We start from the raw sequence: 10206 nt of genomic DNA on the forward strand, positions 1-10206 counted from the left end.
GCAAGTGGCACTATCCATGGGGTACTCCATTTCCCTTCATTTGCCATCTCACTTGTCTTATTATGAGAAGGGCACTATCCGTCTTCACCTTGTGATGGATAGTGTTCGTCAGAAGCAAGACGCTTTATTACAGAAAATGGTTTTGTTTTTGTGGAAAATTGTATTGAGGAAGACATTGATGATGTCCAAAAACTTGATAAAGGTAGTTTGTTGAAGAATGGTATAGTGAAAAGTTGACAGTTGATGCATATGGGAGTTGATATTGTTGGAAGACTAGTTTTAAATCCGTGTAAATTGTATGAGTCTGTTTTTTAGAACATCTATAAAATATTATTAAAAGACTAGTCTAAAATGTCACGTAAACAATGCCACATGGGATGAAAAAAATCACGTACACAATAACAATGTGACTTGGCAAACTAATATGACATGGATTATCAATTTATTATTATATTGTGTTAATTTAATTCACTTATTTCCTTTAAAAATCCATCTATATTCCATTAGCTTTAAACTTAACTAACTAAAAAAACTACAATAAAAAAATACGCATTAACTATAAGTTAATAATTTCAAGATATTTCATATGAAGTAGTATTATATGTATTTGTTCCGGGTGTAATTCCAGAGCAGATGTTTGTTACCACTCGTAGCTCGTAGAATGATGTCCTTGCTTGAATCCTCCTTGCGATCTCCTGAAACGATGAACAAACTGAGGGCTCGGCTTTGGCCGAGCGTACTCACTCCGACGCTCAAGTCAGTAAACTTAGAGAGAAGTCGTTGTAACTTGGCTAAGAGTATATTGTGGAGAGATAAGGAAGATATTACCAGATGAATAGTGGTTATTAGGTCAATTTGTGGATCCTTTCCTCAATGAAGGTTGAGGAGTATTTATAGGCATTCACCTTTTGTCACGTAGTGGCCAAGTGGCCAAGTGGCTATCAGGTGGAAAGACCGTTGTACCCTCGGCCGATGGACCTGTGGTAGGCTCGCCGAGGGTCTTGGATATGAGTACGCGGATATGTGCCCCGGCTGGCAGGTTGTCTGGCCGAGACCCAGGTGACAGGCCGATGGGGCTCCATCGGCTAAACTGTCTACGTCGTTGACTTTGCTGTGGATACCCTTGACCTTGCTCAATATGTTGACTTGGTCAGCGGTGCAGAATATGCCCCATCAATTTGCCCCCAGCGTAGTCTATGCCGTGGTATGGGCTCCGATGTATGTTGAGCGTATATTACGCAAGTATTTTTGCAAAATTTTTTGCATCGGCTCCTTCCGATGCATCGGCGTGGTTCTTGTTAGGCCGTACCATATCCCCCTCCACATGGATGCGTAAAGGGCATCCGATGTGGGAAAGAATGTGTGTTGGCCGAGACCGGGTGAGAGTCTAGGTTATTTTTGATTGCCCCGGCGTGCTTCCGGCTTGGTCGATCATGTGGCCGGCGGAGAGCAGGTACCTAGGAATTTGTTGAGGGAGACGAACAGGCGAAGAGATGTGAATGGGCGTGTGGAATACGCTTGGTCACTGTAGCATTGATTGACATTTAACTGTTGCAACGATTGACATTCCGTGGTTGCATGTCTGACACGTGTCTGTTCGCTGATTGGTTGACGCTTCATGGGCTGTGCCCTGATTGGTCCCTCTTTGTGGGCTTTTCCCTATAAATAGGGCAGTTATTCCGTGATTTTGGCCACCAAATTCATTTTCTCAAATTTTTCTCCAAGATCTTCATCTCTCTAAACTTTCAAGGGTTTTCATTTCCTCTAATCTTCAGAGTTTTTGATCCGGCGAGTGTATTTCTTCAAGGTAATCAAACAAATTTTCTTTTATTTCGTTAGTAATTGTTGCGAACATGTCTTTGTTGATCTTTGGACCTAGTAAACCGCGTCGGGGGGCCCTAGGTCTCCCTCTCCTGAAGTTGATCCTCAAATTCTTGAGGAATGGGAGGACTCTGATTCCTATGGTGATTTTGGTGATGAAGTGGAAAGGCCTCGTCCTAATGAAGGGAGGCAGTACGTCCTGGATCACGGCGACGCCTGTAAGGTCCGTCTCGACCGTGCTTGGACTCATAAGCTCGCCAGTTGTTCAGGCGACAAATTTTTCGAGGGCCATTTTTTCTTCGGTAGGGGATACAAAATTGTTATCCCTGAGGAGGGTCAGGCCGTTTGTTGCCCTCCACCGGGCCACACCGGCGTGTATATGCGGCATTTGGAGTATGGGCTCGGTTTCCGTCGAATGGGTACGTTATGGCCATTATTAGAGCCATGAACGTTGCTTGTTGCTTATGAATCGCACCCGTTGGCTATGAGGACCATAATCGGCTTTGTCTGGCTCTGTCTCTTCAAGGGAGAGGCCCCGACGGTGAATTTATTCCGCCGGCTTCACTGTCTCAAACCATTCTCTGGCCGCGTCGGATGGCACAGTGTGCAAATGGAGCCGGGTTATGTCTCTGTTGACAAACTTTCTTCTTGCAAGGATCGGCAAGGCGGTGGGTGTACGTTAAGGTCTTGGGATGACTATCCGCTGCCACCGCTCTTTCCAAAGACCGAGTTAACTTGCGGTGTGAGACTCGAGCGGAGCACGACGGATGGGTTTCCGAAAGAAGCTCAAAATGGATGCCGGCGGTGTCATCTCAAGGAGGATGAGAGGCGGCAATGAGGCTCTTTGAGGTGGATAAGAGTGGGGTGCCGAAAAGATGGATTCCCCCGACGCAGATCATCCTTCAGGATGAGCCGCTCTGCCATGTCGGCCTCATACCGGCCCTAGCACGGGGTGAGTGGGGTCGGTGTGAGGCCCATCGCCGCTCTTAATGCTCTTGTTCCTCGAATTTCGATTCGTTTCTCTTATTTTTAACTCTTGCTTTGTTTCTTTCGCAGACCACTTTGGAACGGACTTGTCTGAGGATATTCTCCGGAGAATGGGGCTGCACAAAGATGGAACCGTTGCTAACTTGCATCCCAAGGCTCTAGCCCAGGACCGTAGGGCGTCGCCGAATGATCTTATGGAGCAGCGGCTGAAGGGCTTGAGCGTGGAGGAGGCTCAGGCGAAGGTTGTCAGTGGCGTGGTGCGTCGGACGCGGAGAACAAAGTCTTTGGCGGCGAGTGCGTCGACGCCGGGTCCAACTCCCACCCCCCCACCTAAAAAGGAGACGGTGGAGGTTGTTGATATTCCTTATGAGGGGGACTCTGATGCGGAGGAATCTCCCCTCATCCGAAAGAGGAAGGAGACGGCCTCTACCGTTGGCAAGGAAGTGCCTCCTCCGGCCAAGAAGGCCAAGCATGGTACCTACCTATCCTGTGGCTCAAATTTAGCCAGGCTTTCTGATATGTCGATACTGATGTTCTTATTAAATTTTTGCAGACCAACCGCAGTCGGCTTTTGCTCTCGTTGGGCAGCAGGTGGAGGGGTCCTCTACGCAGGTTGGTGATCAAGGCGCCACCGTCAACCCTTCATCCCAGAAGGCTTCCTTCTCCCAGCCGCAGGCTGGTGGTCAAATTGTTACCACCGCCCCTTCATCCCAGAAGGCTTAGTCTCCCGACTTATAGAGGAAGGCACGAAGCTAATTAGGGAGCTGGCAAGGTGGAACGTGGTTACCGGTGCTCGTCTTATGGAGCAGGAGAAGGCCGTGGCTCGAGCTGTTTATGAGCGTAATGCCACTAAGCAGGTGGCCGCGTCGGCGAAGCTGGATCTCCTCAAAGAGCGGAAGCTTAGGGGAGATGCTGAGAAGGCGCTCTTGGCTGAGAGAAAACTCAGGGAGGACACGAAAAGGAGGTCCTTCGAGAGAGCCAAGGCCGAGGCTGCGCGGCCTGAAGGCTGCGAAGCTGCTTTGGAGAAGTGTAAAGTTGTTCGGGCGTGCGACCTCTATCTCCGGCGAGAGGAACGAATCCGAGGGCTGTTTAAGGCCCGGGCGGAGGTGATTCGGGGCAAAGAGGCCATCATCAAGCGAAGGAGGAGGACATTGAGATGCTCCAAACCGTCATGCTCCCCAATCATGCGTTGAATTCGGGATTTGGGTGGAAGGAGCTGCTAGGAAGTGATCGGGGAGCTTTTCCCTCTTGATGGTTCCTTTCCGTGGGGCAAATACGACGAGCTGCTTGATGATAAGCTCGAGGCTAAGGAGAAAGCCGTGGCGGAGAAGGCCAAGGAGGCTGTGAGAGCGAAGGTGGAGAGAGAGGCGGCCGCGGAGAAAGTGCTCTTCTTTGAGAAGGCTAAGGCGGCCAAGGAGGAAGCTGAGAGAATGAGGGCGGCTGATGACGCTGAGGCCAAGGCTGAGGCTGCTAGGAAAGCTGCTGGGTTGCCTATTGAAGAAGATGCGGCTACCTCTACTGATGGTAAGCAGCATCAGGCATATGTTGCTTGATGAGAACAAGTTTACAGCAGATCTGCTTCAGCTCCTCACACACCATCATGTGCTGCTTGATGAGAGCAAGTTTACAGCAGATCTGTTTCAGCTGTTCGGGGGCCGAGCATTAATCCCTTCCTCCCCGCCATCTTTTGGTGCTTCACATGACATAATTGTAGCTTTTGCTTTTTTCCTTGTATTTTGTACCACTTTGGTAGATTGTGTTTTGGTTTATCCCAATGGGGGTGGCCGTCATCTCCATTCTTTTCGCCTGTAAACTGTTATTATTAATAAGAGTTCTTGCCGAGGTCTTTATTTCTTTTGAGCGTCTCAACGGTATTTAGTGTTTCCACTTTGCCTCTGGCTTGGCCGAGGTCTTTTCTTGTTTTTGTCTGAGTTGCCCTCTTACGTTATTAACTGAGTGTCTCTTTTTGTTGCCGCCTTGGTTTGGCCGAGGCAGTTTAGAGTGTGTATCTCAACTGTTTTTTTAACGCTTTTAAGGCATTTTGATCTGTTTATCAACCGTGCTGGCCGCGACTGTCGCGGCATCTTCTTTCTGATGGAGAGCGCCTCTCTTGTCGGTACGACAGTATGAGTCGGCGTCCGGATAGCGTGTTACGCGGCGTCTACCACTTTAAGTGACTGCCGAAGCGTCTACTATTTGGGGTGACTGCCACAGCACTACATTTCTTCATGGAGACCACCGCTCTTGTCTATGACAGTGTGAGCTGGCGTCTGGATAGCGTGTTACGCGGCGTCTACCACTTTAAGTGACTGCCGAAGCGTCTACTATTTGGGGTGACTGCCACAAAGACTACATTTCTTCATGGAGACCACCGCTCTTGTCCAATTGTGAGTGTGAGACGGCGTCGGCCTCTTTCTTCATAACGATCGCCGCTCTTGTCGAATCGACAGATGAGACGGCGTCGGCCTCTTTCTTCATAACGACGCCGCTCTTGTCGAATCGACAAGTATGAGACAGCGTCGGCCTCTTTCTTCATAACGATGCCGCTCTTGTCGAATCGACAGTATGAGACGGCGTCGGCCTCTTTCTTCATAACGACTGCCGCTCTTGTCGAATCGACAGTATGAGACGGCGTCGGCCTCTTTCTTCATAACGACTGCCGCTCTTGTCGAATCGACAGTATGAGACGGCGTCGGCCTCTTTCTTCATAACGACTGCCGCTCTTGTCGAATCGACAGTGTGAGACGGCGTCGGCCTCTTTCTTCATAACGACTGCCGCTCTTGTCGAATCGACAGTATGAGACGGCGTCGGCCTCTTTCTAGTGATTATGGGAAAAAGAACGTTTTGTTGGGAGACTTGGTCGATTTTTACATTAGATATATAGAAAAATATGCGTCGGGGTGTCCACAGCCATTTTGGACACCTCCGCCGCTACACAAGGTCAACTAGTTCCCTAATGCTTTTTCGGTGGCGCTCCTTCCCTGTCAGCCGTCGGTCGCGTCCATGAGGTCGCCCTCCTGCTGTAAGGATGAGCTTTTCCCCCTCTCGGATTGCTTTGCCACTTTGAGGGATTGCATGTTGCATCCTCTGGCAGATACCTGAACGTTGACCGCCTCGTCCTTCTCGTCCTTGGAGACGAGTTTATGCGCTTCCCCCCGGTCCGAGATATACATCAGTGTCAGGGCCCGGATGGACATTACTGCGTCGGCCTCACTCAGAGTGACTCGGCCTATAAGGACGTTGTAGGCGGACGAGCCGTCAATGACGACGAACTCAGCTAGGACATTCTTAGCCGCACTCCGCTCGCCGAGCATCACTGGCAATTTGATTGAGCCCAGGGGTACCAGGCCAGCCCCGGAGAAGCTGTACAGTGGATTGGTACAGGGGCTCAAGTCCTTCACTTTCAGGCCGAGGCTAAGGAAGCACTCCCGAACATGATGTTTGTGTAGGCGCTGTGTCAATCGGGCACCTCTTCACCAGGTGGTTGGATATGTCCAAGTTGACTACGAGTGGGTCGTTTGTGAGGGGCGATGACTCCTCGTAGTCCTTCCTCCCAATAGTCATATCGGGAATGTCGGGGGCGGTCGCCGTGTTGGGCACAAAGTTGATGGCCACGATACGGCTCGTTTAGGTGCCGTTTGTGCCCATGAGTGACCCGCCGTTCTCGTTTCCCCGATGACCACATTGATCACTCTATCCGTTGAAAAACGGATTTCTTGTCGAGCCGCGGCGTCGGTCTTTGGCCTTTGGCCACATACTTGTCGAGGCTTCCTTCCGGATTAGCTCTTCGATGGCGTTCTTGAGATGCCGGCGGTTGTCGATGAGGTGGCGGTGCTACCGTGGTACTCGCGATCGGCTTCGAGTCACCGTCTCCTTTTGGCTTGGGAGGCCGTTCCCTTCCGGCCCTCGCCTTCGCTCGGGCGAAGACCTCGGCGGGCGATGCGACCGGAGGGTTTTGTCATGGTAATGCCTTTGGTAAAACGTCCCGAACTCCCCCCGGCGCCGTCGAGTCTGTTTCTTGGCGGATCTATCGACCGTGACTGTTATTGTCACGGCGTTTCTCATCGGACCGTGACCTGTTATTATCGCGGCGTCTCTCATCCGGCCTGTCATCCCGTGGCTTTTCTCTCTCGAGGGCTCGGCCTCGGCGGGGCCTACCAGGTCTTGTGGTAATCTTCCACCTTGATGGCCTGGTCGGCCATCTTCCTAGCGGCGTTTAGGCCCAGGCCCCCGTGCTTGATGAGCTCGTCTTTTAAATTTCCCTTCGGGAGGCCCTTCATTAGTGCGAAAGCCGCCAGTTCGGAGTTGATCTCCCGAATCTGCTGAACCTTGCCGTCGAACCTCTTCACATAGCTTCGTAGGGACTCGGCCTCCTCCTGTTTGATAGTTAGGAGGTCCGACGTCTCCACGGCCGTTCTTTTGTTGCAGGAGTATTGGGCTACGAAGGCGTCCCTTAGGTCGGCGAAGCAGTATATCGAGCCGTCGGGAAGCCCCTTGTACCACCCGAGCCATCCAGGTGCGAGTTGTCGGGAAGACTCAAAGCACCGGACTTCATCGGGCTGTTCCCATACCGACATGTAAGACTCGAAAGCCTCGGCGTGGTCGGTTGGGTCGCTATCTCCTTTGTACGTCAACGCCGACAACTTCAGCTTGGCTGGCACGGCGGTGTCTAGGACATAATCACTGAGGGGCTGTTTAACCACGTGTCGAATGACACGCGGCGACCGACTCCTCGCATTCCTAGTCCGGCTTCTCTCCTCGTAGCGGGAAGGACTCCTTCTCCGACTCGGGCTTCTTCTCCGACTCTCCTGAGTCGGGCTTCTCGGTTCCTCCGGGTGTGCCTCGTCGGTGCTGCGGCGACGCTGTCCTCTCATGGGTGCGAGAAGGGCTTAGGTCCACCACGTCCACCTTGGGCTCTTCAGGCGTCTTGATAAGGTCTGCTTCTCCCAGTGCTCCGTTCAAGTTTCTTGGAGTCACGTTCTGGGCCCTGGTCTCCTGGACGGCTTCCGCCGCTCGTGTCGGCGTGCCTGTGTGAGCTGGTGTACTCCCAATTAGGTCCAGGAGTGTCTTTAGTTTTGCTACGTCAACTACCTGTCCCATGATGGTGACCTGGTTGACGGTCGGCGGTGTGTCCGGTATTATCGGCATTCCGAATTCCGGTTGGACTACTCCGCCGGTGGAGGGTTGCACTACTCCAGAATTGTGAAAAGTATCATCTTGGTGTGGTTCGGTTTCGTCATTCACGAATACCTCTTGTTGTTTCGACATCTTCTTAGCTCTTGGGGTGGGTTTTTTTTTGTGTTTTTGTTTTTGTTGTTTGGGAATGAATGTGACTAGCTTCTAGTGTCTTTCCCCACAGACGGCGCCAATTGTTCCGGGTGTAATTCCAGAGCAGATGTTTGTTACCACTCGTAGCTCGTAGAATGATGTCCTTGCTTGAATCCTCCTTGCGATCTCCTGAAACGATGAACAAACTGAGGGCTCGGCTTTGGCCGAGCGTACTCACTCCGACGCTCAAGTCAGTAAACTTAGAGAGAAGTCGTTGTAACTTGGCTAAGAGTATATTGTGGAGAGATAAGGAAGATATTACCAGATGAATAGTGGTTATTAGGTCAATTTGTGGATCCTTTCCTCAATGAAGGTTGAGGAGTATTTATAGGCATTCACCTTTTGTCACGTAGTGGCCAAGTGGCCAAGTGGCTATCAGGTGGAAAGACCGTTGTACCCTCGGCCGGTGGACCTGTGGTAGGCTCGCCGAGGGTCTTGGATATGAGTACGCGGATATGTGCCCCTACTGGCGGGTTGTCCTGCCGAGACCGGGTGTGACAGCCGATGGGGCTCCATCGGCTAGACTGTCTACGTCGTTGACTTTGCTGTGGATACCCTTGACCTTGCTCAATATGTTGACTTGGTCAGCGGTGCAGAATATGCCCCATCAGTATTCGAAATAAAAAAAACCGAATACATAAGAAATTAAGAACGAAGAAGAATAAATGAAGTTGAAAACAATTTTTTTTTTAAAGACACTAATTCACTATTGTTTTTACTGTAACTTTGTTGTAATAGAAGATGTTTTACAGAAATGAGTATTAAAGATCTTATAAAATAATTTCTTAGGAAAATATAAAATATATGAAAAAGAAAATATTTATTTAGTTTAAGTAATTTACAAAAAATTTCAGTAACTACTTAAGAGAAATTGAACACTAATAATAGAATTTTAAAAGGGCAGTAATGTGGACACGGGGGGCCCACAGGGGCGCTTGGGAAACAAGCGTTTGCATTTGTGGAGTCGCCACCAGTTTATTGTGGAAAATTGGAAACCGTTCGAATATTTCGCGTCATGTCAAGACATAAAGTAATGACATAGAAATTAAGAACTCGTTACCCTTAGCATTATATGTCTAGAACGACTCTCGTGAATGCCAATGAACACAGATGTTCACCGATATCTGGAGTAAGAGGTGAGGGTACGTATTAGGTGTTGGAATAAGTGTCCTCCGACAATAATGCGATCACAACTGTCGATCATAATGATCACATGTTTAAATCTCATATTTAAGAATACATGTGGGAAGTAATATTTTACAGTCAACTGGTCCACACATATCGGTAATGATTGGCTGACTAGAGTTTGACATTACTGTCGTGCGACGGTGGTGATCAGTTGATCTCCTTAGGTCATACCTATAGGGAAATACTCTTAATTGATTATTTAATTAATCGTATGCCGATACGAGTTAATTAAATTGCTTAAAATTGACGGATGATTTTGTGAGTAAAGTTAACGTGTCTTATTGTAATTTGATTAAATGAGATACGGTCTAAGTAATCGAATTGTTTTATTACTTAGATTAAATTATTGTTTACGAAACAATTGAAACAGAATGAATAATTTATTATAAATATAAGTTGTTGTAATTTATAATTTGATAAACCATTTTGGTACAAGTAATCAAGAATTACTAGTTAATTTTGTATGTGACATATTTTATTAATATGTTGATTTTTAATATGTTAAAAATACATTGCATTGTGACATGTCATGTAACATGTAACATGTGACAAAATTGACAAATGACAAAATAAAATGGACTACCCATTTTATTTAAGTGTGCCGAAAATGGAGGGAGTATGAGAGTTTATATTGTGTTTTATTTTTTAAATGGAAACATAATGATTAAGTCTAATTGTAGCCATGCATGCCTAGTGTTATCTTGAGAAGAACACAAGCTCATGCATTGGCCACTACTCCCCCCCTCCAACCGGTTTTTGTATGAAAAAAAAGCCAAGGGTTTTTATCTATCATTTATTCACTACTTCTTCTATTTTTCTAGTGTAAGAAAGATACTCTATTCTCTACCTTTGTGAAGAATTTTAGAGAAATAAAACCTCAC

Source organism: Silene latifolia, chromosome X, assembly GCF_048544455.1.
Source record: "Silene latifolia isolate original U9 population chromosome X, ASM4854445v1, whole genome shotgun sequence".
NCBI lineage: Eukaryota > Viridiplantae > Streptophyta > Magnoliopsida > Caryophyllales > Caryophyllaceae > Silene > Silene latifolia.